General features: G+C 42.3%; 1 protein-coding gene across 1 annotated transcript in view; it reads right to left on the bottom strand.

The window, feature by feature from the left end:
* axin1 (axin 1) overlaps positions 1–26,864 on the bottom strand; it is a 255,792-nt gene extending 228,928 nt beyond the window's left edge. The window contains exon 1 of the mRNA XM_052021867.1: positions 26,779–26,864. The gene's annotated coding sequence lies outside the window, so the exon portion shown is untranslated. The remainder of the gene's footprint in view (positions 1–26,778) is intronic.
* Between the last annotated feature and the right edge of the window lie 366 nt (positions 26,865–27,230).

The raw sequence follows: 27,230 nt of genomic DNA, 5'->3' as shown, positions 1-27,230 counted from the left end.
TGAGTATATAGGGAGTAGAGTAGAGGGCTGAGGACGCAGCCTCGTGGGGCATCAGTGTTGAGAATAATCGTGCCGGAGGAATTGCTGCCTATCCTCACTGATTGTGGTCTGTTGGTTAGCAAGTCAAGGATCCAGTTACAGAAGGAGGTGTTGAGTCCTAGGTCTCGGAGTTTGATGAAAATTTGCTTGGAATTATAGTATTGAAGGCAGAGCTGTAGTCAATAAACAATAGTCTAACATAGGTGTCTTTACTGTCCAGATGCTCCAGAGCTGAGTGTAGGGCCAGGGAGATGGCATCCGCTGTAGACCTGTTTAGGAGATGGGCAAATTGCATTTAACATTTCTACCCTGGGCAAAAGACTCTTTCTACCTTTTTGTGCCTCTCGTAATTTTATAAACCTCTATCAGGTCTCCCCTCAGCCTCTGACGCTCCAGATCTCTCCTTTTGGCTAATACTCTCTAATCCAGAGGGATTTGAGGAAAAAATATTCTTCACTCATGAGGTGGTTGAAACCTGGAACTCAGTGCCTGAGGGGTGGTGGAGGGAGGTACTCTCACAACATTTAAGAATTAATTAGATATTTACTTGAAAGACCAAGGCAAAGAAGGCTATGGGCCTGTGTTGTATGACTCCTTGAATCTAAGACTTTGGAATTGAACTTGGTTTATTATTGTCACTTGTACCAAAGCACAGTGAAAAACTTGTCCTGCATACCATTCATACAGATCAATTCATTACACAGTGCATTGAAGTAAAACAATACAGAATGCAGAATAAAGTGTAACAGCTACAGAGAAAGTGCAGTGCAGGTAGACAATAAGGTACAAGGGGCTTTCTATTCGGGAACCTATGTTTTTAACTGAATTAAAATTCCCTGGCCGCGATGCTGGGATTTAAACTCATACCCCTGGATCACCATTCCAGGTTTCAGGATTGCTTTGTTATCAATATGCTAACCTACAAAGTCCCCGATATCAGTGGGCACAAAGAACGAAAGCTGAAGCCCTGAAGCTCGAGCCCTGAAGCTGATTTGGTAATTTGGTAAAATGTGCCAGTGTTGATTTGGTTTTTCACTTGCACAATAAAAAACTGGTTCTCATGGGGGCCAGTTATGAGATGAAACAGTAGCTAAGCACCAGTTGCTACTTGCTCTGGGCTCACAGTGTCCCAGGGAGACTGGTAAACTTGGGCAATGGGCCGTAAACATCGACAAGTGGTTGGAAATGATACCCTCATGCTTCTGTGAGGCACGATCCCTTTGCACTATTTCAGAGAAGGGCTAGGTGGTCCTCCCTGGATAATACCTCGCCATGAACCAGCTTCACTCAAGCAGATTATCTGGTTATTGACACATTACTGCAGATCCTTGCTGTGTGTAAACTGGTTGTCGCATTTCCTGTACAATGACCACTCTTCATAAGCAGTGCAAATACACACCTCATTTTCTCCAAGGGGCTTAATGACATCTGGCTGTAAAACACTTTGGATTGCCCCGAGGTCATGAGAAACACTACATAAATACTTATGTCCTCCTTCTCAGTATTATTTTGTTGCTCATTGCAGCTTAATAACAGGAAGTTGATGTTCCTGTAATTCGAAGCCTGGCCACATACTCCGTTGTAGATCAACAGCAAAGCTCAGTGACAAACAGCTACTGCTACTTTCATGTGTGCAGTGGATGTCCCCTGACCCAAAGTCCTCTTAAAAACAAAAACAAATGGGCTGATTTGTCCCAGAGCTCCATTCTGTGCCAAAAAAAAAAGAATTCTAGGAATCAGATTCAGGGCTCGAGCTTTAGTTCTCTGTGCCCACTGATATCAGGGACTTTGTAGGGCATCATCCTAACAATAAACTGTTTCTCCTGTCTGGACCTGATAACCACGCAGGAAGATGATTTATGAAAGGAAAGTGGACTTCCACTTTCCCGAGGAAATGCCTCAGTAACTCCTGTTGATAAGGCCAACAACAACTTGCATTTCTACGGCCAATTTGGTAAGTCATCCCAACACAGTCTGTAGGAGTGTTATCAGACAACATTTGGCATCGAGCCGCACAAAGAGATTAAGGTTGAATCTTCTGCCCCTGAGGACTGTGGATGTTTGGTCACTGAGGTTAGTTGATACTTGGACACTGAGGTAATCAGGGGATACGGAGATTGAGCATGAGAGTGGATGTGAGCTAAAGGTTCAGCCATGATGTTATTGAGTGGTAGAGGAAGGAGACATCTAGCCTCCTCCTGTTTACTAAAAGAAAACAGAGGCCTTTAGCCCCTGAGGTCTGCTCCACCATTCAGCAAGGTTGACTACCTTCCTGACCACCTTATAATTTATTTCTTGTAGTGTAAATTAAAGGGGTAAATATCAACTAGTGTAAGTCCCCAAATAGTTAATCACTTACATTCACCTGAGAGGGACAAATGGACCCTTGGTTTAAAATTCTCCCACTTACAACAATGCAAAGCTCATTCTGTACTGCACTAATATACCAGTCAAGATACAAAGTTCAAGTTTCAGGAGTTGTGTTTGAACCCACAGTCTTTTTACCCGAAGATTGAGTCCGTCAGTGATTTAGGTCAATAGAAATGTTACTCAAAATGTAGCTGCCAGTACTCAAGTTATGGAATTCCTTCTCTAAACTTCCTTCCTCTCTTTCCTCTTCAATCACTCCTCAAAACCTTTATCATTGACTTGGCTTTTGATCACAGATTTGTGTGACTTGATTTCATATTTTGTATGATAATCATTTCTGAGAAGTGACTTGGAATGTTCTTAATTATATTAAAGATGGTTTAGAAATGTATGTTGTTCTTCTTCAAAGTTTGGTGTGAATTGCCAGATAGTATCCATGATCCACAAATCTGGGTGGTAGTCTGGCTAATGAGTGGGAATAACCCCATCTGTACAAGGCTGTGGCTGTGAAAAGCCCCCAGACCATTATAACCTTCTCACTTTGGATTTTACTGCAGTCCAGAGAAATGCTACAGCAGAGGGACCATTCAGCCCATCGAATCCTTGCGGCTTCTTGTAGAACAATCCAGTTAGTCCTGTTCCTTTGCTTTTCCCCATTATTTTCTTTTGTTACTGTCTAATTCCCTGTTGAAAACTCTGATCAACGCTATTCCCAACACAGTGAATTACAGATCATCACCACTTTCTCTGTAAAAAAAAGTTTTCCATTTGTTTTTCACTGTCACTTTGAATCTATGGGTCTTGAACCACCTACGAATGCGACCAACTTTTTGTCTATTTACCATCTATCTAAATGCATCATCGTCTTGTACACCTCTGGCAAATCTCCTCTCAACTTCAGCTCCTCTTGTATCTGAAATCCCTCATGCCAGAAACACACCATATTCCAAAGTCTTGTAATAGTTTAACTGGAGCCTCTGAGAGACAACAAAGGCACCCAGTGTTGAGACGCACCTTGGGTAGATAGGGTGAATAAACATCTGCAGATCAAAATGTCAATGAACCGCAAAACAGCAGTGAACTAGGCCAAAATCAGAAAAAAATCCATTCACCCGACATCAGCAAAACCTGGAGCGATGTAGATCTCGGGTTAATTGAGTTGCTGCTTGTGCCAGTTCTGCATGAGGAGGGAATCTTCATTAAAGATTCAGGCAGTGCAGTCAATAGCTTTAGGAAAAGATTAGCAGAGAAGGTAATTATCATACCTCGGTGAGAAATGACTTACAGGGGAATAAAAGCTAGAAAAGATGATAAAAATATTATTCATTCACTGCAGCTGGAAATGAAAATACCACCGCAGCAAACTGAGATGTAAAGGGATCGAGAATAAAGGGGATGGGCTTAAACTGTAGCTGAGAACTTGGGAACAGGCACCATGTGAATATTTTTCTTGATTCCCTTGTACTTATGCGGTGGGCTCACTGAATTCTACAGTAAATTCACTCTCGATTCACCTCAAGGGTGAACCAAACTATTTTGCTAAAGTTGTCCTTCAAAGTGTGAATGATGCCAACAGTTGTAATAAATATCTGGTCTCACCTCCGGTGCCGGCGGTCACTATTTTAGCATCATTACTTGGACAGGATGCGGTACTTGAGACACAAGAGACCGCAGATGCTGGAATAAGGGGGAGGAAACTGCTGGAGTAACTCAGCAGGTCAGGCAGCATCTGTGGAGGGAAACGGGCGGTCAAGGTTTCAGGTTGAGACCTGAAGCATCGACTGTCCACGTGTTACTTGAGGTGAAGTTGTTCATTCACTCTCGGATCAGCAGGTTGTGAAGGATTTAAGATTTAAGAGGGACCAAGGCTGACCCTCTCGTGCAACAACACATAGAGTGATGTTAAACTGAGGCCCACTTATCCACCCAGATGAATGGAAAAGATTCCCATTTTAGACATAATTATGCTTAAAATCATATATATCTCCATGAGTTCAAATATCAGAGGGCATTGCTTTAAGGTGAGAGGGGGAAAGTTTAAAGGAGATTTACGTGGCAAGTTTTGTTTTACATTAGGTGCCTGGAATGTACTGCCGGGGAGTTGGTAGAAGCAGGTACGACAGCAACGTTTAGGAGGTATTTAAAAAGACAAATGAACAGGTGTGGAATGGAGGGATATAGACCAGGTGCAGGCAGATATGCTGTTTAAATTGGCATTGTGGTAGGCACAAATATTGTGGGCCGAAGGGCCTGTTCCTGTGCCATACTGTTCGATGTTCTAAGTTGTGCTCTATAGGCTAGACATGAAATGGCACTAAAACCCCAGGGATTTTCAAATAGTCACAGGGTGAACCAGTATGAAGAGATATCTAGATTTCCGAGCGGGACATAGATACAGCTCATTGACTTCAACTATATCAGCAGCAAGTAGAAGCAGCCAGATTGTTACTGAGCTCCAGAGATACAGGCTGACCCTCGAGTGTAGCAACACCTTGTCAGAGGTGATGTTAAACTGGGGCCCATTTGACCTCTCAGGTTCCCACCACATTGAAACGAATGGCCTCCTTCTGTGCCAAGAGGGTTCTATGAACTGTGGTAAAGTCTGAATCAAGAAGATGGCAATAATCTGGGGCCTTTCACAGGCATGGCTTTGTATGTGTGGATGTCTCAATCCCTTGCTGGAAGCTATAGAGAGACTGCGATAGGTTACCACCCAGCCTATAGATCCAGGGCCAATGTTTGTTTCTTATCTACAATCATTATGGTGGAGTGCTATGGGTGGGATCTTTCTGTACACAAATGGCTTTTGAGAAAAGTACTTAATTGACTGTAAACCCCTTTTGGACTCTATTATTAAATTGACACCGAGCCAATGAAGGAGATATTGGGATGGATAACCATAAAGTTGGTCAAAGATGTAGAGATGTATGAAGTGTAGAGATTTAGAACACAGAACATAGAACAGTACAGCACAGTATGGGCCCTTCCCTCCTACACAGCCCACAACCCTTCATTTTTCTTACATCCATGTGCTTATCTAAGAGTCTCTTAAATTCCCTTATTGTATTGGCCCCTACCACCACCCCCAGCACTGTGTTCTGGGCACCCACCACTCCCTGTGTAAAAACCTACCTCTGATATCTCCCCTGTACTTCCCTCCACTCACCTTAAAAGGATGTCCTCTGGTATTGGCCATTCCCACCCTGGGGAAAAGGTGCTGGGTCTCCACTCTATCTATGCCCCTCATAACCTTGTACACCTCTATCAAGTCACCTGTCATCCTCCTTCTCTCCAAAAAGCCCTCGCTCACTCAACCTTTCCTCATAAGACATGTTCTCTAATCCAGGCAGAATCCTGGTAAACCCTCTCTAAAGCTTCCACATCCTTCCTATAATGAGGTGATTAGAACTGAACACGATACTCTAAGTGTGGTCTAACCAGAGTTTTATAGAGCTGCAACATTACCTCGTGGCTCTTGAACAAGTTGAATCTTAAACTCGACTAATGAAGGCCAGCACACTATATGCCTTCTTAACCACCCTATCAAATAGTGTGGCAACTTTGAGGGGTCTATGAACTTGGACCCCAAGATCCCTCTGTTCCTCCACACTGCTAAGAATCCTGCCAATAACCTTGTGCTCCACCTTCAAGTTCAATCATCCGAAGTGTATCCCACTTTTTGAACTCCATCTGCCACTTCTCTGCCCAATTCTGCATCCTGTCTGTATCCTGTTGTAACCTACAACAGCCTTCTACACTATCCATAACATTTGTGTCATCTGTGAACTTACTAACCCATCCTTCCACTTCCTCATCCAAGTCATTTATAAAATTCACAAAGAGTAGGGGACCCAGAACAGATCCCTGCAGAACACCACTGGTCAACGACCTCCAGGCAGAATATTCTCCAACTACTACCACCCTCTGCCTTCTGTGGGCAAGCCAATTCCAAATCCACACAGCCAAGTCTCCATGGATCCCACGCCTCATGACTTTCTGGATGAGCCTTCCATGGGGAACCTTGTCAAACACCTTACTAAAGTCCACACTCTACCTTCATCAGTTTGTTTTGTCACCTCTTTGAAAAACTCAATTAGGCACGTGAGGCACAACCTGCCCCTCACAAAGCCATGTTAAGGAAGGAAATTCCATTTGACAAGGAAATGGAATTTCCTTGTTTAAGACTGAGGCAGCTAATCATAGTGATGTTACTTTCACAGACCCATTGAAGCTGAACATCTGCTGTACATGAATCAAACTTTTCTTTGGTTTCTTTGCATGAAAGACACATGCAAACTATTGACCTAAAAACAGAAAATGCTGAAAACACTCAGCAGGTCAGGCAGCATCTGTGGAAAGAGGAATAGTTAGTACTTCAGGTTCAAGATCCTTCGTCAGAACTGTTTTGATAAAGATTCTTGGACCTGAAACATTAACTCTGTTTCTCTCTGCACAGATGCTGTCTGACCTGCTGAGACTTTCCAGCAATTTCTGTTTTTATTTCAGATTTCCAGCATCTGCAGTTTTTTAAATTTTCTTTTTATTGTCACTTTCATTGGATCATTGGATCAATTTCTGCACAGATTCCAATGAAGAATTCATGGCAATTGATTTATCACTTTTGGTGTCATTATCTGCATTCTATCCTTTAAAAGAATCAGAAACATAACCAAGCCTTCAACACATATGCTCGGCAACTGTGAGTAAAATAATTGAAGGCAGTTGAAGAACATTGTAGTATAATTCGTAAGGTAAAAGACAAGTCAATTACTTTTGCCCTTCGTCCCCTGCTGCTCAGATCACACATTGATGCAATGTAAAATTGATAAGGTTTTATCAATTTCAATAATAGTGCATCAAACATGCTTTGGATGGATTAATTTTTATTGAGAATATAAAATTTAGATATAATTATGCTTAAAATCATATCTCCACAAGTTGGGCTCTGTTGGGTAGAGAACTAGACAAGAAATGGCACCAAAAATCCAGGGGTTTTCAAAAAGTCACAAGAACTAAGAGATGCCTAGAAAACAGGTAACAATGCATATACATTTCATTGACTTTGATTACATCAGCAGCAAGTAGATGTTGGCTAGATTGTTGCTGAGCTCGTTCAGAAATTTCAGCGAATAAACTATGAGCAATGATTCTGCCTGGAATGTGAGTCAGGAGATAAAAACTTTCCCTTCACAAATTCCTTGTATTTGTATCATTCTAAGTTTCTCCTTGTCAAATGCTAATACATTTGTTGATTTTTTGCAATATACATTTATTGAGTATGGCTGGAGATTTTGGTAAAAGAATAGCAATTTTATTCCAGATTCAGATTAAGAAGTGCATATATGCATGCTCTTGATCAAAAATTAATGATAATTCAAACTCTTATTGTATCATTTTAAAATGACTCTCTGCAGAAATGAAGGAGTACCAGAGTTCCTATCATTGGCTAATACTGCATCAGTTGAAGATACTTGGTTTTTATTTGTGTTAGATTGTTTAATGGACATTGGGGATAAATTCAAACAGAATGGAAGTAATTGGTAATAGTCATCAGGCTGTCACTTCCACTTTCACCTAAGCCTCTTGCAGGTCAATGTGAGTAATGCTTTCTCAGCTTGCACATGAATTATTTGTCTACTTGCCGGGAGATTGTGCCAATGATAGCAAGATGGAATATGGTGTACACTTCTGTCACTGCAAGGGTGTTCATTGTGTCAGCTTGAACCAAGAGTGAAAATAATTTAGATTTCTTACCATTGCAGTTTCGCTAATATTGTCGATTTAACGCATTGGTGCTGACTCTGTTGGCCACTTTCTTATCAGTAACTGTTATGACCCATATCACTTTACTTTCAACTCTGGTTGGAGCACAGCATAAATGGTATCTATATTTCTGTCTCTTCAGAATCCTGGATAAAGGGTAGAAAACTAGGCCAAATTCTGTATCTTCTATTGCTCAGTAGCCTCTTTACCTTGCCATCAACTGAGTAAAGGTGGTTGAAGGACTTCACAAGACTCATTTCTCACAAAGAAGTTTCTCCACCAAAGAAAGCTAAGCACTACAAGGAACTTTCATAGAAACTAGTTTCCTAACTCTTATTTTCATGAAATAGGCACCTTGAACTACTTATAATCAAGCTCAGCAGCTTCCCTATAATATTCACCCAGAGGGAATTGACAGACTTGATGACCTTTCCATGGAGCAAGGTTTTCCATTATGTACATCAACCAATATACTAATGTTCATCAAGCTGCAATCAAATGGGAGCCTATTGACTACTGCTCATCAAACTGCAGTCAAACACGAGCCAATACACTGCTGTCTATCAAAGTGTAATCAAATGCTAGCCAATGTACCAGTGCTCGTCAAACCATAATCAAATGTGATCAAATTGACTCGTGCTCGAGGACTGCAGCAGTTCAAGAAGGCAGCTCACCACCACCTTCTCAAAGGCAATTAGGGATGGGCAATTAATTGTCCACATCCCTTGAATGAATTAAAAAACTGTAATCAAATGGACTCTGATCCTCAAACTGCAATCGAATGTGAGCCAACGGGTGGGTGTTTATGAAAATGCAATCAAATGTAAGCCAATGTGAGCCAATGACTAATATCCAACAAAATGTAATCGAGTGCAAGCTGATGGACTAGTGCCCATTGAACTATAATCAGTTGCGAGTCAATGTTCTATTCCCCTTCAAACTATAATCAAATGCTCACCCACCGAAGAGTGAATAAGCCAAATGGATTTGTGCCCAACAAACAGTAATCAAACATACGTCAATGGACAGTGATCATCAAACTCTAATTAAATGCAAGCTGATGGTCAGTGACCATCAAGCTCCAATTGAATGTGAACCAATGGATTGGATCTATTGAACAGTGATCAAACTGTAATCAAACACAAGTCAATTCATTGGTGACCAATGGACTGGTGTCCATCAAACATGTCAGCCAATTCAAAGTGTAAACAAATGTGACTCAATGGATTAAATGTCCTTCAAACACGAGACTATGGACTGGTGTCAACCATACTGTAATCAAGCATAAGTCAATGGACTGGTGCTCAAAGAGCTGTTATACAATGGCACAGTTTTCACTCCTTAATGCAATACTAGGCACTTAGGTTCTTTCAAGCTGTGTGAAGGAACAGCTATCCTGGGAATGTCATTCCAATATCTGCAAGTCAAACAAATCAGCACAGACTCTGAATTAGCTCTCTTTGCCTAAAAAAATGAAAGAATCTGAAAAACATCATATCATCTTCTCTATTTAATTATATATTAGAATGTGCTTTTGGCAAAGCTTCATCTTCAAGAACAAATACATCTTCCCAATGATCCAATTAACTGACTGTAAAACCAACCAGGATGGCACACCTATTACAGGAATTCATTTCATGTTGATAAGAATTTAACATTGATCTTTGATTCTTTAAATAGTAATGCTTCTCAAGTACAAATAAAAATCTGGTATTCAGCATTAAATTATGATCTTGTCAGTTTCACCATTCACAGAGTAGTTTCTTTCAGATAGAATACCTGAGCAGCAGAGAAACCAACAAATCCAGGTGAGGTTCTGAGTTACCACCAATGTTTGGGACATGGACCAATGCAGCACCATAAGAAGGCCAACTCCAGAAACGTCAGCTGACATTCTTGTGCATATTGAGGAAGAGTGGCGTTGACTTTCAGATGAAAGCCTAGAAATGTTCCATTATATTTTACTGGCATTAAGGCAGCATTATTGGTCATTTGTAAAAGTCTGATAGGACTGGGATTTGCTAGCACAATTAGCTTCCCACTGGTACAGACAGCCATGGACTGCACTCATGGGTCCATTAGGGCTCGATTATCAACTGGGACCTTTTTAGGAACAGAAAAGGTTTTTCACTCTTTCAGCAGGCAGTTGGTTGTGGATCATGGGAAAATTTTCCTCATGGTGAATGCCTTGTTTCCAGGAAGCACACATGACACCTTCTTCCTAGGGAATTCTGTGCCACAGGGTTATTTCAGCAGTTGGCACTGCCCGCAGAGATGGATCCTGGAGCCCATTCTCTATAGGGAGGACTGATTGCTCACACTGAGTACAGATACAAAGGTCACCAGAGTACCAGGTTTTGAATGGAAAATGCCTGAATATCTCCTGAAGATGAGAATCCATTGCCCACGTCAGTCTATGGCCTATGGGACACACCAAAGAGATAAGAAGACTTCATCATCATGTGCATATGCTACTCAGCCTTGCTACTTGTAGGTAGCAGCCAGTGTCAGAGAAGGAGAACTAAAGGAGCCCCAGAGCCTGAGAGACAAGTACAGCCCAGAGAGAAGCAAGATTGAGAGGAAGCAAGAAATGGTGCAATGGATTTATTTATTCAAGGGATGTGGGCTTCGCAGGCTGAGCCAGCATTTAATTGCCCATCCCTAGTTACCCTTGAGAAGGTGGCGGTGAGCTTCCTTCTTGAACCTTGTAGTCCTTGAGGTGTGGATATATCCACAATGCTGTTAGGGAGAGAGTTCCAGGATTTTGAGCCAGTGATGGTGAAGGAACGGCATTATATATCCAGGTCAGGATATGTAGCTTGGAGGGCAGCTTCCAGGTGGCAGGGTTTCATTATACAGAGATGATTTAAATAAGGAGTCTACAATATAAAATTTCCCAATGTAAAAAAAAAGTAATGTTCTAAAAACTACTCTCCTATGATCCAATGTAGTGCACAACTAGTCAGCTGCGAGAGGCCAAAAGATGCACAAAAACCCCTCACACCCTGCAGCTCAGGACCATCTACACTGGATATAACACAGCAATGGACGAAGCCCTGCTCCAGTTACTGTAAGGGCTTCCGGCAACATCTCAACTTTTTCTGAGACTGAGACCTCTGCACATAATAGATTTCCTGCGTAGATCTCCACTTTAGGGACTGATGCCTAGTAAAGTGCTGGGAGATGCTTGAAATTGGATGAAGTCTTTTAGGGAATCATATAGGTCGTGTATTAGTGCTTCTTTCTGGGTGTAAAACTAGATTTTGGCCAATTTTACAGTGTTTTGTGCTGGGCGTTAACACCAAATCCGTCCATATTTTACCACTCCAAAGATGGGTGCAATCCAGTTTTCGTGCAATTGTTTCTCAGGCCCATGAGAGTAAAGTAACATGACGTCCCAAATCCTGTACTTAATATTCTGAATGATGAAGGTAAAGCGTGCCAAACATCTTCACATTTAAAAAGTGCAACATTTTTGGGAAATAATTCAGCTTTCAGATGTAAAGAAACTATTGGTCTTTGGGTTTAAGGGTAGGATTTTGCTTCCAGACGATCCCTGTGTGTTTAACTCATTTAGTAGTTTACAGTATCTGTAAACTTAATTTTTGAATTGTTTTAGCTTAAAGAGAGAACGATCTGCCTACATTGCATCCAAAAATGCCACACCGCAAGGCACAGGGTCTGAATGGTTTTTGCCTGAAGAGTCATAGATTCATAGAGTTCTTCAGCACAGAAACAGGCTCTACGGCCCAACCCGTCCATGCCAACCAAATCTTCTACCTAAGTTAGTCCCATTTGCCTGCGTTTGGCCCATATCCCTCTAAACCTTTCCTATCCATGTACCTGTCTAAATGCCTTTTAAACCTAGTAATTGTACCCACCTCTACCACTTCCTCTGGCCGTTCGTTCCACGTACCCACCACTCTCTGTGTGACAAAGTTACCTCTCACTTCCCTTTTAAGTTTTTCCCCTCGCACTTTAAATCTTTGCCCTCTAATTTTAGACTCCACTACCCTGGGAAAATGACTGTGACCGTTCACCCTATCTATTCCCCTCAATTTTATATACCTCTATAAGTTAACCTTCAGCCTCCTACACTCCAAGGAAAAAAACCCAGCTTATCCAGTCTCTCCTTATAACTCAAGCCCTCCTGTCCTGGTAACATCCTTGTGAATCTTTTCTGCACTATTTCCAGCTTAAAGACCTCCTTCCTATAGCTGGCCCCCTTTTTATACCACAGGGCACTCATTTTCATTTACCTTGAGCAGACAGACATCGGGCTGTTTCGAAATGACACAGCCATCGATACCATCCCATTTACCATCTGGTTCCAACTGTCGTTCACCTCTCCCTTCTCCTCTAATGGTTCCCATTCTCACCTCCTTTACTTATCCGAATCCAGCTCTGGTCGTGCTTTGTGTTCCTGCTTATCTCCAGAGCATCTGCCTCCTACCTTCACACTTCACCTCGCTCCATCTGTTGTTTTTCCCCTTTTTCCTCTCTCTCTCTCTCTGCCTCCATCTCTCATTCACCTGCCGCTGTCTCCCAACTCCACACTACCTGCCTGCCATCTCACAACCCTTCTCAGTCCACCAGTCACCTCGGAAGCCTTTCTTGCCACTCCCCTTCTCCTCTTTATAGCGGACATCTCCCATCTCCACTCTCAGTCCTGATGCACGGTTTCGACCCGAAACGTCAACAATTTCTTTCTTCCCACAGATGCTGCTTGACTCGCTGAGTTCCTCCAGCAGATTGTGTGTTGCTCCAGGTTCCAGCACCTGCGGTCTCTTGTGTTCCCATCAGATATGGCTCGCTCTCAACCATCAACAAAGCTGTCATTGACAGCGCTATCAACAGGCACTTTCTCACTGCTACCTAGTTTAGATTTTGCCAGAACCACTCAGTTCCAAACCTCACCACATCCTTGGGCCAAATATGAACCAAAGAGCTGAATTAAAGAACTGAGGTGGGAGTGACTGCTCTTGATATCAAGGCAGCGTTTGACTCAGTGCAGCATCAAGCTGAAGTCAATGGTCAACAAAGGAAAAACACTGCTTTAGTTGGAAGTCATCCCTCACACGAAAGAAGATGGCTGTAGTTGTCGGAACTGAATCATCCCAGCCCCAGGACATCAACATAGGAGTTTCTCAAGGCAGTTTCCTTGGCTCAGTCATCTTCAGTTGCTTCATCAATAGTCTTCCTTACACCGTCAGATCAGAAATGGAGATGCTCACTGATGACACAATGTTCAATTCGATTTGAAATTCCTCAACAAATGAAGCAGCCCATGCCTGCATGTAGCAAGGCCAAGACAATGTTCAAGCATGGGCTGATAAGTGGCAGGTAATATTTGGGCCACAAAACATAGAACATAGAACATAGAATATTACAGCACAGTACAGGCCCTTCGGCCCACGATGTTGAGCCAACATTTTATCCTGCTCTAAGATCTATCTAACCTTTCCCTCCCAGATGTTAACCCTTCCCTCCCATTTCTCTATCATTTATTTGGCTATCTAAGTCTCTTAAATGTCCCTAATGTATCTGCCTCCACAACCTCTGCCGCAGTGCGTTCCATGCACCCACCACTCTCTGTGTAAAAATCTTACCTTTGTCATCCCCCTTACACCTTCCTCCAATCACCTTAAAATGATGCCCCCTTGTGTTAGCCATTTTCCCCCTGGGAAAAAGTCTCTGACTGTCCACTCAATCTATGCCTCTTATCATCTTGTACACCTTTATCAAGTCACCTCTCATTCTCCTTCTCCCCAAAGAGAAAAGCCCTAACTCACTCAACCTAGCCTCATAAGACATGGTCTCCAATCCAGGCAGCATCCTGGTAAATATCCTCTGCACCCTCTCTAAAGCTTCCACATCCTTCCTACAATGAGGCGACCAGAACTGAACACAATACTCGAAGTGTGGTCTGACTAGAGTGTTATAGAGCTACAACATTACCTCGCGGCTCTTGAACTCAATACCCCGACTAGTGAAGGCCAACACACCATATGCCTTCTTAACAACCCTATCGACCTGCACGACGACTTTGAGGGATCTATGGACGTGGATCCCAAGATCTGTCCGTTCCTCCACACTGCTAAGAGTCCTACTATTAACCTTGTATTCTGCCTTCAAATTCGATCTTCCAAAGTGTATCACTTCACATTTTTCCGGGTTGAAGTCCATCTGCCACTTCTCAGCCCAGCTCTGCATCCTATCAATGTCTTGTTGTAACCTACAACAACCTTCTACACCATCCACAAGTACAAGGCAATGTCCGTTTGCAGCAAGAGAGAACCTAACCATTGCTGAGTCCCTTACTATCAATAACCTGGACCTCAACTCTGACTGGAAACTCGATTGGACTAGCCACATAAATAGCATGGTTATAAGAACAGGACAGTGATTCAATATGCTGTGGGAAATGACTCACCTCCATCAAGTACAAGGCACCAGACAAAAGTGTCATGGAACACTCTCCACTTGCCTGGATAAGTGCATCCTTAAACCCATATCCTTTAATGCATATCCTTTACTTTTAATTATCAAAACTCTATCAATTTTAAAATTTAAAACTAACAATTGATTCAACAATCACCATTGTGGAAGAGAGTTCCAACGTTTTGCCATTCTCTGCACAGAAGTATTTCATAACTCATGCCTGTTTGGAGAGAGTATTTTGAGACTGTTACAATGTGGAGGCCATTCAAAAGCTCTGAAGGTCTCTGAGAGATATCACAGTGGGTTATGGACCTACTAATTGCAGTTCAATACAGTTTTGCCAGAGCTTAGCAAAAGGGATTGAAAACAGTCAGGGTCGGGTTGAAAGCCTTGGAGATGATCCAGAAAGGGAAAACCAAATGAGTTGACTTTGCAACTTCAAAAGGGAGAGCTGGAAAATGAAAAGGTGTTGGTGTCTAACACGGAGTGGGAATTGGGATGCAAAGTGGAATGAAAGTAGAGACACAACAGCGGAGCTCTTTCAGAAGCAATCAAAGCAGAAATTGTTTGATTGAGTTTCATGTTTTCATATTTCCTCAAGACATAGAAGGAGGCCATTCAGCCCATCATGTCTTTGTCAGCTTTCAGAGTATTCCCATCATTTCCTATCCCCCACTTATTTTCTGTGAACTATTCTCTCTCACTTCTCCCTGACTCTCCCACCTGTACCAGGGCCGATTAACCTCACAACCTGGTTCATGGTAAATAGTAATGTACAGTACCAAGTGCAATGTACAATTGTAACTATAGTATATGTAGTCATGTGTATGGAGGTGACGGACAGAGTGATGGTGATCACAGGTACTAATATAACACATTCACTGTCGTGAAGACAAATATGGTGAAGTAACAATGCAGAAAAGATCGTGAGACCAGGTGTGAATGAAGGCTGCCAGTTGAAGTGATCCAGGTCTGGTGTGGATGTTTCAGAGTTGCCAAGTGAAGGGTTCAATTAATAAACAGAGAGATCAAGTAAGTTGGTTGAATTCATCACTGTATGGCAATGTAGCTGAGTTTATAATTTTACATATATACAATAAATAGCTGATGGCTTGTTTGGGTTTATTACTTTTTTCTAAAAGAGAGAAATGTAGTTAGTGCATGTTTGCAAAGAACTGAATGTGCTGAGTTTTACATACCTCCTGTTTGTTATATATATTTTTATGTACAATCAGTAGTTTCAAATAACCACAGTTAACAGGTGGAGCCTGGGTACTTTTAAGAGTTAAGGGTGTTATGTGGTATGACTTTTGAATCATTATTGTACAGTCACTGCTGTTGCCTGTCTTCAATATAGAGTCTTCAATTGATAGCTCTATCTCAAGTTCAAGAACAAGTTCAAGCTAAAGTTTATTGTCATGAGCATGCGTACCTAGGGGATAAATGGCATGAAAAATTACTTTTTACAGTAGCAGCACAGTACATTATAAACAGAAATGACACAAACTTAAATTAACATAAATTGTACATAAGTTACATGACAAAATAAACAAAAATAGGCATAATGACAATACTGAAAGTTGAGGGAAATATAGTCCGGGGTAGAATTAGAGTTTTTCAGGTCAGTTCAAGAACCTAATGGCAGTGGGGAAGAGGCTGTTGTTGAACCTTGAGGTGTGGGTCTTTGGGTTCCTGTATCTCCTGCCTGATGGCAGCAGTGAGAAGAGGGCTTGGCCCGGATGGTGGGGGTCCTTAGTGATGGATGTCGCCTTCTTGAGACATTGCCTCTTGTAGATGTCCTCTTTTTGCCTTAGCACACAGCAACACCAAAATGTCTACAGACACTACTGGGCAGGTGACAGAAACTCGGTCAAAGAGCAGGTTTTAAAAGCACCGTAAAGATGAGAGGCAGAGAGGGCTTGGGGAGGTAATTTGAGATTTTGGCTTCTTGGCAACTGAAGGCATGGTCTCCAAAGATAGGTTGATATGGATGATCAAGAGGCCTAACCTGGAGGAATTGGTAAATTGGTAATTTGGTTTATTATTGTCACATGAACTGAGGTACAGTGAAAAACTTGATTTGCATGCCATCCATACATATCATTTCATTACAATAGCACATTGAGGTACTACAACAGAAAACAATAACAGAATGCAGAATAACGTGTTACAGTTACAGAGGAAGTGCAGTGCAGGCAGGCAATAAGGTGCAAGGCCAAAACGAGGAAGATTGTGAGGTCAAGAGTCCATTTTATCGTACTAGGGGACCATTCAATAGTTGTATAACAGTGGGATTAAATCTGTCCTTGAGCCTGGTGGTACGTGCTTTCAGGCTTTTGTATTTTCTGCCCGATGGGAAGGGGAAGAAGAGAGAATGTCCAGGGTGGGTGGGGTCTTTGATTACGCTGGTAGCTTTACCGAGGCAGCAAGAAGTGTAGACAGAGTCCATGGAGGGGAGTTTGGTTTCCGTGATGTGCTGAGCTGTGTCCATAACTCTCTGCAGTTTCTTGCGATCTCGGGCTGAGCAGTTGCCATACCAAGCTGTGACGCATCCGGATAGGATGGTTTCTATGGTGCATTGATAAAAGTTGGTGAGGGTGAAAGGGGATATGCCAATGCAGAGCTCTCACAGATAGAGATTGCAGTCCCATTTTGTGTTCTTCTCTTTCTCCTTTCCTGTACCTCCTGTTAAAAGCCTCCTTAGGAGCTTGCAAAGCAAGATTCAGATCAAATAATATTGTTGAAAAATGACTCTTTTGAAATAAAGTATGCTGAGTAACAATCACTAATGTTTAAATAACAGGAAACCAGGTTGCCAATAGTTTAAGGCTATGAAAGGCATAATGTTCTTTTCAATTTCTGCCAAGCTCCTTTGTATTAAAAGGGGGAGCAGCTGCATTTTATTAGGGAGGGTAATGGCAGCCATGGTGGAGAGTCTCGTTGGACTTTCAAAGATGCCTATCTGAAACCTTTGAAATTCTGTTGCCGTTGGTAAAATCTTTAAGCAGAACATTGATCACAGTGCACTTCACCTTTAGCTCTTATGGTAAGAGCTCCTCAATGAACAAACTTCAATAGACTTTCACTGCTGTTTGCTGCTTACTGCTCACTAAAACTTGCAGTTAGAGCATCAATGTCGCAAGACATTGAGTATCACCTACTCAACTGAGCTCCCATCAAGCCATGAAATGGAGAATGGTTCCATACCATGCCCATGTCAATATAACTTTCTTCATTATACTCTCCATACAGAACCAGGTGGGTGAAGTGAAGCCAACACACCCTGCAAGGCATGAGGATTGTTTTGCACTAGGAACGAGAGTAAATGATTGATTATAAAAGATAGACTTGCATTCATGTGACACCTTTCACATCCCTTTCAGAACTTCTGAAAACCGCTCATGTAATTTTGATGTGTGGTCACTGTTGTAATGTAAGAATCATGCCGATTTACAGCAAAAAGCAATCTGATAATTTGTCGTGGAAACATTGATTAGAGTCATAGAGATGACTTCGGCCCAACTCGTCCATGCTGACTGTGTTGCTCAGCGAGCTAGTCCCATCTGCCCGCATTTGGCCCAAGGCCCTCTAAACCCCTCCTATCCATGTACTTATCCAGATGACTTTTAAATGTTGCTGATGTACCCACCTCAACCACTATTTCTGGCAGCCCATTCCAAATACCCACCACCCTTTGCATGAAACTGCCCCTGATGTCCCTTTTAAATCTCTTGCCTCTGATTTTAAAACTACCCCCTTTTGATCTTAGCACCCCCTCCCTGAGAAACAGACTGTGTGCTTTCACCCTGTCTATTTCCCTCACGATCTTATATACCTCTACCAGGTCACCCCTCAATCTCCTACGTTCCAGGAAATAAAGTCCTAGTCTACGCAACCTCTCCTTGTAACTCAGGCCCCCAAGTCCAGGCAACATCTTGGTAAATTTTTTCTGAACTCTTTCTAGTTTAATAACATCTTTCCTACAACATGGTAACCATAACTATACACAATATTCCAAGTGCAGTCTCACCAATGTCTTATATAACTTCAACATAACTTCCCAACTCCTATACTCAATGCCCTGACTGATGAGGGATAAATATTAGCCAGGATGCCAAGAATAGCTTCACGATCTTCTTCAGCATGGGATCTTTTCTGTCCACCTGAGAGAGTAGACAGGATCTCAGTATAATTCCTTGTAGAAAGATGGCAGTTCTGGTACTGTGGGTCTCCCTCAGTCTGACACTGGAGAATTGGCCTGGATTTTTGTGCTCAGAGCATTCAAGAGAGTATTGAGAGCACTGAGTCCTTGCATGGTATGTAGAACAAAGAGAATATTTCCAGATTCTTCCGATATTCCTTTTGCCGTATTGATTCCTCCAGCACCTTCAACTTAAGACTAAGTTGCTATCTTTCTTTCTTGGTATCAACAAAGGGCCTTCAACACAGAATGTTATGTCTGTTGCACCAAACATTCAATCTTGTAGAATGATTACTTTCAACTGATACTATAGTGAACCCCTATTTCTCCCTGTTATCTTTACTAAGTTGACGGCAGGCACGGTAGTGTAGCAGTGAGCGTAATGCTATTACAATGCCAGTGACCCGGGTTCAATTCCGGCCACTGTCTGTAAGGAGTTTGCACGTTCTCCCTGTGTCTGTGTGGGTTTACTCCGGGTGCTACGGTTTCCTCCCACATTCTAAAGATGTACGGGTTAGGAAGTTGTGGGCATGCTATGTTGGCGCTGGAAGCGTGGAGACACTTGAGGGCTGCCCCCAGAACACTCTATGCAAAAGATGCATTTCACTGTGTGTTTCGATGTACATGTGACTAATAAAGACATCTTATCTTATCATTGAAAATCAAGGAAGGATGTAAAATCGGACATTGATTCCCTTTCCCTGTTGTACATTGTTGCACAGAGTCAGAACTAACCCCATTCCTCTTTTCCTCTGTAGGTACCAACCAAATCATTTAGATTTTGTTGCAGTTACAAAGTGTGTAAAGTTTGGACCAGGTGAATTACTGCATCCCTGAAAGATATGCTAATGTCAAAAAAAAGCAAGAGATGGAGAAGATCATCCAGATAAAAGATCTGCAGCACTGCGCTCTTTAATCCTGTAAAGCCTTTAACTTTTACTATAAGAGGATAGAAATTAAGCAAAGGAGTCATTTATGAAAATGTAAGCATCCATTTTGACCACTGCTTACACTGTTAAACTGAGTTATTCTCCAGACAGAGATCCTCTCTGTTTTGGTGACTCAGTCCAGTTTTCTCTCCATTTTCTGTGACAGTTGGTAATTAAGTTGGTAATTAATGAACATTTGGAATGAATGCAGTCTTTTAATCTGAAAGCATAAAACTTGGAAACCAGTTGTCCTCTCCCTCACCTCACCTCAGAGGCTTCTTCTCACGTCCATTGTTCAAAATCATAGATCTTTCCCTTTACAAGCATAAGGTACAGCTTGGCAAGATCCCGGACTTAGTGTGGCCTGTTCTCAAGCAGTAAGCAGACCATAAGGTTTTGCACGGTCTACCTGTTGCCGTAGACATGGATCTCAGGTATTATAGCATAGTAACATCAAATGAAAATCAAAATAAAACTGCAGATTTGGAAATCTGAAATAAAAACAGAAATATTCTGCAGGTCAGGCAGCATCTGTGGAGACAGAAACAGAGTTAATGCTTCAGGTTGAAGACCTTTCGTTAGTACTGGGAACGACAGAAAACAAATTAGTTTCAAGTTGCAGAGAAGGTTCAGGAGGGATGGATAGGACAGAAGGAGCATCTGAAGAATTTGGAGATATTCCCCTTTGTCCTATCCATTATGCAAGGCCTCGAGGTTCTCAGTACCATCCTGAATGCTCCTTCTCCATTTTAAGCAGTCATGGGGAAGAGATTCCTGGGAGTCAGCAAAGATGTTGTATTTCTACAAGGAGGCTTTGAACACATTCTTGAATCTTTCCCTCTGACCACCTAGTAATGTCTTCCAATGACAGAGTCTGGAATAGAGTATCTGCTTCTGGAGTCTGGTATCAGGCATACCAATAAAGTAGCCTGCCCAATGCAGCCAACTAAATGTAACAAGGAGCTCAAAGCAGGGAACGTTAGCCTCAGAGAGGACCCTGATGTTGATTTGGTCTTACAATGAATTTGGAGGATTTTGTAAAGACAGCGTTGGCAGTATCTTTACAGGGACTTGAGTTGCCTGCTGTAGGTAGTCCAGGTCGAAGTGTGCGTAGGAAGTCAAGGATTACCTGGTACACCATGAGTCTCATGCAAGGTCTGAGATCCTGATTCCTCAACAAGTTAGTTTGGTTGTCTTTCCACCTGATTACTGAAGCCGCATTTGTCAGCAAGCAACTCAGCTATTGGCACCCTCAGCATCCCCAGAGACCTTGACATTAAACTGTCAGTGACTCATTCAGCCAACCCTTAACATGAAACTCTGGTACTGGAAAGTATACCAAAGGGCTATGCTAACATTGACTGCTCCAGATTGTGGTGCCTGATGTTTACCACAAAAAGGACCTGCAATCCACAATTTTTGCCACTCCAGCACTGCAGTTGTCCAGTTGCCTAGGAATTTCTTCCTTGATCCAGGGTTACCAACACTGCATTTCCAAAGTAAGGGGCAGGTTATAAGCAGAGAGACACAAGAGACTACAGATACTGGAATCTGGAGCATAACATAAGATGCTGGAGGAACTCAGCGGGTCAGGTAGCATCTGTGGAGGGAAACGGACAGTCAATGTTTTGGGGTCTCAACCCAATACGTCAACTGTCCACTTCTGTCTGCAGGTTATAAGCAGGGCTTGTTTTACCTCATTGCCAAGTATTAAGGCAAAAGCAAAACTACAATAGTTTTTTGGAACATTTGTTGTACATTAAAATCTACACTTTAAAAGCTATTTGAGGAAATTACAATTGAAACATTTTTTGCAGTTTTGGCATGAGTGCTGTGCTGAATTACTGAATTAGCATGCCATTAAAACCTCTTAGTCTTTATGCAAAGAAAAGTGTAAGATTTTCCATGTATTTTAAACCGAGGCTAGTTCTTAGATGCATTAAATGCACATCAGTTTCAGTGATTTCCTTGACTGCATTGTAGAAGGCTGCAAACAGTATGCACTAAAGTTCCACACTTTCACATTGTAGTAATATTAAATGTCTAGAGTTTTCTTAAACTTATATCGTCATACAGCACGGCCCCTTGGCCCACGTAAACTGCACTGACCATCAAGCACCCTTCCGCATGAATCCCATTTCATCCTCCCCACATTCCCTTTGACTCCCATCCCTACACCAGAGGCAACAGCTCACCCACACACGAGGGGCAATTTATAGTGGCCAGTGAACCTATCAGTGTGCATGTCTTTGGGATGTGGGAGGAAACTGGAGTACCTCAGGGGAAACCCACGCAGTCACAGGGAGAACGTGCAAAGTTCGTACAAACAGCACCTGAAGTCAGGATTGAACCCGTTTCGCTGGAGCTGTGAGGCAGCAGTTTTACTATTTGCCCCATTGTGCCGCACAAGGTTTGTGGTCATTGGAGCCACACAGTTCAATCTAATGTCTCCTTCTGTGGCACTATGTCTGATTTTCCTTGATAACACTCCAGTTAATTGCCTTGCAATGTTTTACAATGCTAAAAGATGCTGGTAAACTTCAAGTAGCCTTTATCGCTGGTAACGTTTAAAATGTTTATTTGGAAAACATGGAATCCATAAACAAAGCACTGCACTGTAAGGGTACAGCATTGGATCAGATAATGACAACCATGACCTAATATCCTAGGCATTTCCGTACTTTTGGAAGTTTTCATGCTGATCTATATTTTGAGACCCTTGCTGCTTAATTTAGGATTTGTCATGTTGTGGGAAGTTGCATTGGCCAAGGCCTTTTACTTATAATTAGAACTGCAGACAACGACATGATTTGTTCCATAATGATACCATTGCTTTACTATCATTATCTATTCATCATACAGTCAACCTGTAAACCATTTGGAAATCACATTGCAAGTGTTCACACTTCAGCATGAGTATTATGCAAAATTGGATGTCATTTTCTAAACAGAATTTGAAACCTGAAGTAAAAGCAAAATACTGCAGACTGTGGAAGTCTGAAATAAAAACAAAAAATGCTGGAAACAAAACACTCTGTCAGCACCATCTGTGGCAAGGAAAATATTTACGTGCAAACCAGGAGCAGGAGTAGGCCACTCAGCCCCTCAAACCTGCTGTCATTTCATTAGTTCTTGGCAGCTTTGGTTCCTATCTCACCTGTCCCCTTCCTCATCAAGAATCTATTTAACTCTGCCTTCAAAACTCTGCCACAGGTAGACAGGGTGGTCAAGAAGGCTTATGGAATGCTTGCTTTCATTAATCGAGGTACTGAGCACAGGAGTCAAGAAGTTATGATGCATCTCTGTAGAACTCTGGTTAGGCCGCATTTAGAGTATTGTGTGCAATTCTGGTCACCTCACTAAAGGAAGGATGTTGAGGCTTTAGAGAGGCTGCAGAGGAGTTTTACTAGGATGCTGCCTGGACTAGAGCGCATGTGCTATCAGGATAGGCCAGACAAACTTGGGCTCTTTTCTCTGGAGCGGCGGAGGCTGAGGGGTGATCTGTTGGAAGTGTATAAAGTTATGAGACGCGTAGATAGGGTGGACAAGCAATATTTTTTTCCCATTATTGAGTGATCCAATACCAGACAGCATGCATTTAAGGTGAGAGGGGGTAGGTTCAGAAGAGACATGAGGAGTAAGTTTTTTACTGAGGGAGTGGTGGATGCCTGGAATGCATTGCCTGATGGGGTGATGGAGGCAAACTCATTGGGGGGCTTTTAAGAGAGGCTTGGATGAGCACATGAATGAGAGGAAAATGGAGGGATATGGGCATTCTGTAGGTAGAAGGGATTAGCTATGTCGGCACAACATGACAACAACCTTTCCCTCAATGTCAACAAAACAAAAGAGCTGGTCATTGACTTCAGGAAAGGGGGCAGTGTACATGCACCTGTCTACATCAAAGGTGCTGAGGTCGAGAGGGTTGAGAGCTTCAAGTTCCTGGGAGTGAACATCATCAACAGCCTGTCCTGGTAAAATCACATAGATGCCACGGCCAAGAAAGCTCACCAGCGCCTCTACTTCCTCAGGAGGCTAAAGAAATTTGGTTTGTCCCCTTTGACTCTCACCGATTTTTACTGATGCACCATAGAAAGCATCCTATCTGGATGTATCACGGCTTGGTATGGCAACTGGTAAGCCCAGGACCGCAAGAAACTGCAGAGAGTTGTGGACACAGCCCAACGCATCATGGACACCGGCCTCCCCTCCTTGGACTCTGTCTTTACCTCTCGTTGTCTTGGTGAAGCAGCCAGCATAATCAAAGACCCACCCGGGACATTCTCTCTTCTCTCCTCTTCCATCGGGTAGAAAGATACAGGAGCCTGAAGGCACATACCACCCAGACTTAAGGACAGCTTCTACCCCACTGTGAATGACTATTGAATTGTTCCCTTATACAATGAGATGGACCTCACGACCTATCTTGTTGTGACCTTGCACCTTATTGCACTGTACTTTCTCTGTAGCTGTGACACTTTACTCTACTGTTATTGTTTTTACCTGTTCTACATCAATGCACTCTGTACTAACTCAATGTATCTGCACTGTGTAATGAATTGACCTGTACGATCGGTTTGTAAGACAAGCTTTTCACTGTACCTCGGTACAAGTGACAATAATAAACCAATACCAATACCAATACCAATACCAATACAACATTGTGGGCCAAAGGGCCTGTTCTGTGCTGTACTGTTCTATGTTCTATGTTTTATGTTTTAAAAGATTCAATGATTCTGCTTCCACCCCTTTTGTGAATCAGAGATACACTCCGAGAGAAAAAAAATGCACTTCAGCCCTGTCTTAAATGGAAGATGTCTTATTTTTAAACAGTGACCCTGCTTCTATATTCTCCCACAAGAGAAAATATCTCTACATTCACCCTGTTAAGATGCCTCAGGATTTTATATGTTTCAATTAATTCATCGCTCACTCTCCTAAACTTCAGCAGTTACAAGAGAGAAGACATCTTTATTAGTCACATGTACATTGAAACACATTCGTTTTTGCGTCGTGTTCTGGGGGCAGCCCGCAAGTGTCGCCACGCTTCCAGTGCCAACATGGCATGCCCACAACTTCCTAACCAGTATGTCTTTGGAATGTGGGAGTAAAATAGAAGTAAAATAGAGGGCTATGGGTAAGCCTAGTAATTTCTAGGGTTGGGACATGTTCGGCACAGCTTTGTGGGCCAAAGGGCCTGAATTGTGCTGTAGTTTTTCTATGTTTTTTCTATGTTCTAAACCGAAGAACCTGGAGGAAACCCACGCAGACACAGGGAGAACGTACAAACTCCTTACAGACAGCGATGGGAATTAAACTCAGGTGGCTGGTGCTGTAAAGCGTTACACTAACTGCTACACTACTGTGCCTGCCAAGCCTTAACCAGTCTAGTCTTTCCTCACAAGACAACCTGCCCAGTCTAGGTTTTAGTCCAGTACACCTTCTTGGAACTGCTTCCAATGCATTAACATTTTTGAACACAGAACATAGAACATTACAGCACAGTAAAGGCCCTTCAGCCCACAATGTTGTGCCGTCATTTTATCCTGCTCTAAGATCTATCTAGCCCTTTCCTCCCACATAGCCCCCCATTTTTCTATCATCCTTGTGTCTATCTAAGAGTCTCTTAAATGTCCCTAACATATCTGCCCCCACAACCTCTGACGGCAGTGCGTTCCACGCACCCAGCACTCTCTGTGTAAAAAAACTTACCCCTGACATCCCCCTTATACCTTCCTCCAATCACCTTAAAATTATGTCCCCTTGTGTTAGCCATTGTTGCCCTGGGAAAAAGTCTCTGACTGTCCACTCGATCTATGCCTCTTATCATCTTGTACACCTCTATTAAATCACCTCTCATCCTCCTTCTCTCCAAAGAGAATGACCCTTCAGCTTATTGTTTTGAGGAAAGTTTAACACTGATTCTCTCTGCTTAGTTGCCACCTGCTTCCAGAATTCAGTACATTTATTTGGATCCTGATATTGGCACAAAAATGTCTGAATATTGTCTTTAGTGCCAAAGTTCAATCCTCCTTGCCAGAGGCAGCAAAATCATGATTGAAGAGAGCTATTACTGCTATTTCATTTTCACGTAGATTAATTACACACTCCATGATTATGCATGGTGTGGGGCTTATCCACACTCAGTGCACTCATTGTTGTTAAAAACTGCAGATGCAGTTTGTAATAAAAATAGGAGATATAGGAAATACTCAGCATGTCAGTCAGCATCTGTGGTGCGAGAAACAGCCAACATTTAGAAAACTGACATCCTTTAAGTAGCAGAGAAAGGGGAAGGAGTGGGGAGAACAGAGGGAATGACTGTGATAGGGCACAGGTTGGTGTTGACTGAGAAAGGGTGGTGGAAGCTTGTTTAATGGCGGCAATCTCTCTAGAGGAGATGTAAATGGAGGGAGAACAGAGGAGAGAGAGAAAAACAGAGAAGTGCTGGTATTGTGAGATACAAAGAAACAGGAGTAGGGTATTTGCTTCCTCCAGGATTTTCTAATCCATGGCTAACACCATGTAGCCTTCCTTAAACTTACATCACTTAATATCTTTGATTAGCACAATTCTACCAACCTCAAATTTAAGTTAACAATTGATGCAACACCATTTACCATTTAAGGAAGAGATACAAAGCTCTCCAGGTAGAAGTATTTCCTAACTCATTCCTGCAAACCTGGCTCCAGTTTTCAGACCATACTTCCTAATCCGAGACTTGTCAAACAGCAGAGGAAGTTTCTCTATTCACTCCTAATAACGTTGTGAAAAGTTCAATTAGATTAACCTTCTGAATTCCAGGCTATACAACCCTAATTTGTGTAATTTCTCCTCATAATGTAACTCAAGTAGTATACAACAAAGGGATCAACATCAATCTTCAGCACACACTTTCCAATCAATGTGTAGTGTCCAAATTTCAAAGGACCGAATGTTATTTTAAAGACATTAACCACCTTAAAGCACCAATCTATTTTAACTCATTACATTTGCAGACTGCAGATAATCTGAAAAGTTATATGTAACTCTTACCTTGGAGCCACTGCTAGCTGGCTTTTGCATTCCATGTCGCGGCATCCAATGAGATCTCGACAATAAACACATGCTGTCCGTGTGGGACGTCCAGATTATGCCCATGAGCAGCTGCAACATTAAGAGAGGGTAGGGTCAACAATGAACACAGTGAATGACTATGGGCCAAACTGAATCAGATTTGGTCTGTTGCCCAGATTTGTAGCCCCTGTACTCAGCTGGCTCGGACACAGAGGGGTGTTTGAACTGACGTTCTGCCTGGGACCCTTCTGAGAGTCTCAGGAAGTGGCATGCTGAGGCTCAAATACTTGTTGAAGTATTTTCCAAAATACTTCAACAAGAGACAATGCTGGGTGCAAAGCCTTGCTCTCAAGGCTTAGTAAGTTTTTAAAAGTCTCTGATATTAAGGTTGTATTAAATAATTTATGTTTAGTTATTACATTTTTTAAAAC

This window comes from Pristis pectinata, chromosome 8, assembly GCF_009764475.1.
Source record: "Pristis pectinata isolate sPriPec2 chromosome 8, sPriPec2.1.pri, whole genome shotgun sequence".
Lineage (NCBI taxonomy): Eukaryota > Metazoa > Chordata > Chondrichthyes > Rhinopristiformes > Pristidae > Pristis > Pristis pectinata.
The sequence above is the reverse complement of the archived record's forward strand: the minus strand, read 5'-3'. Positions and strand labels throughout refer to the sequence as shown.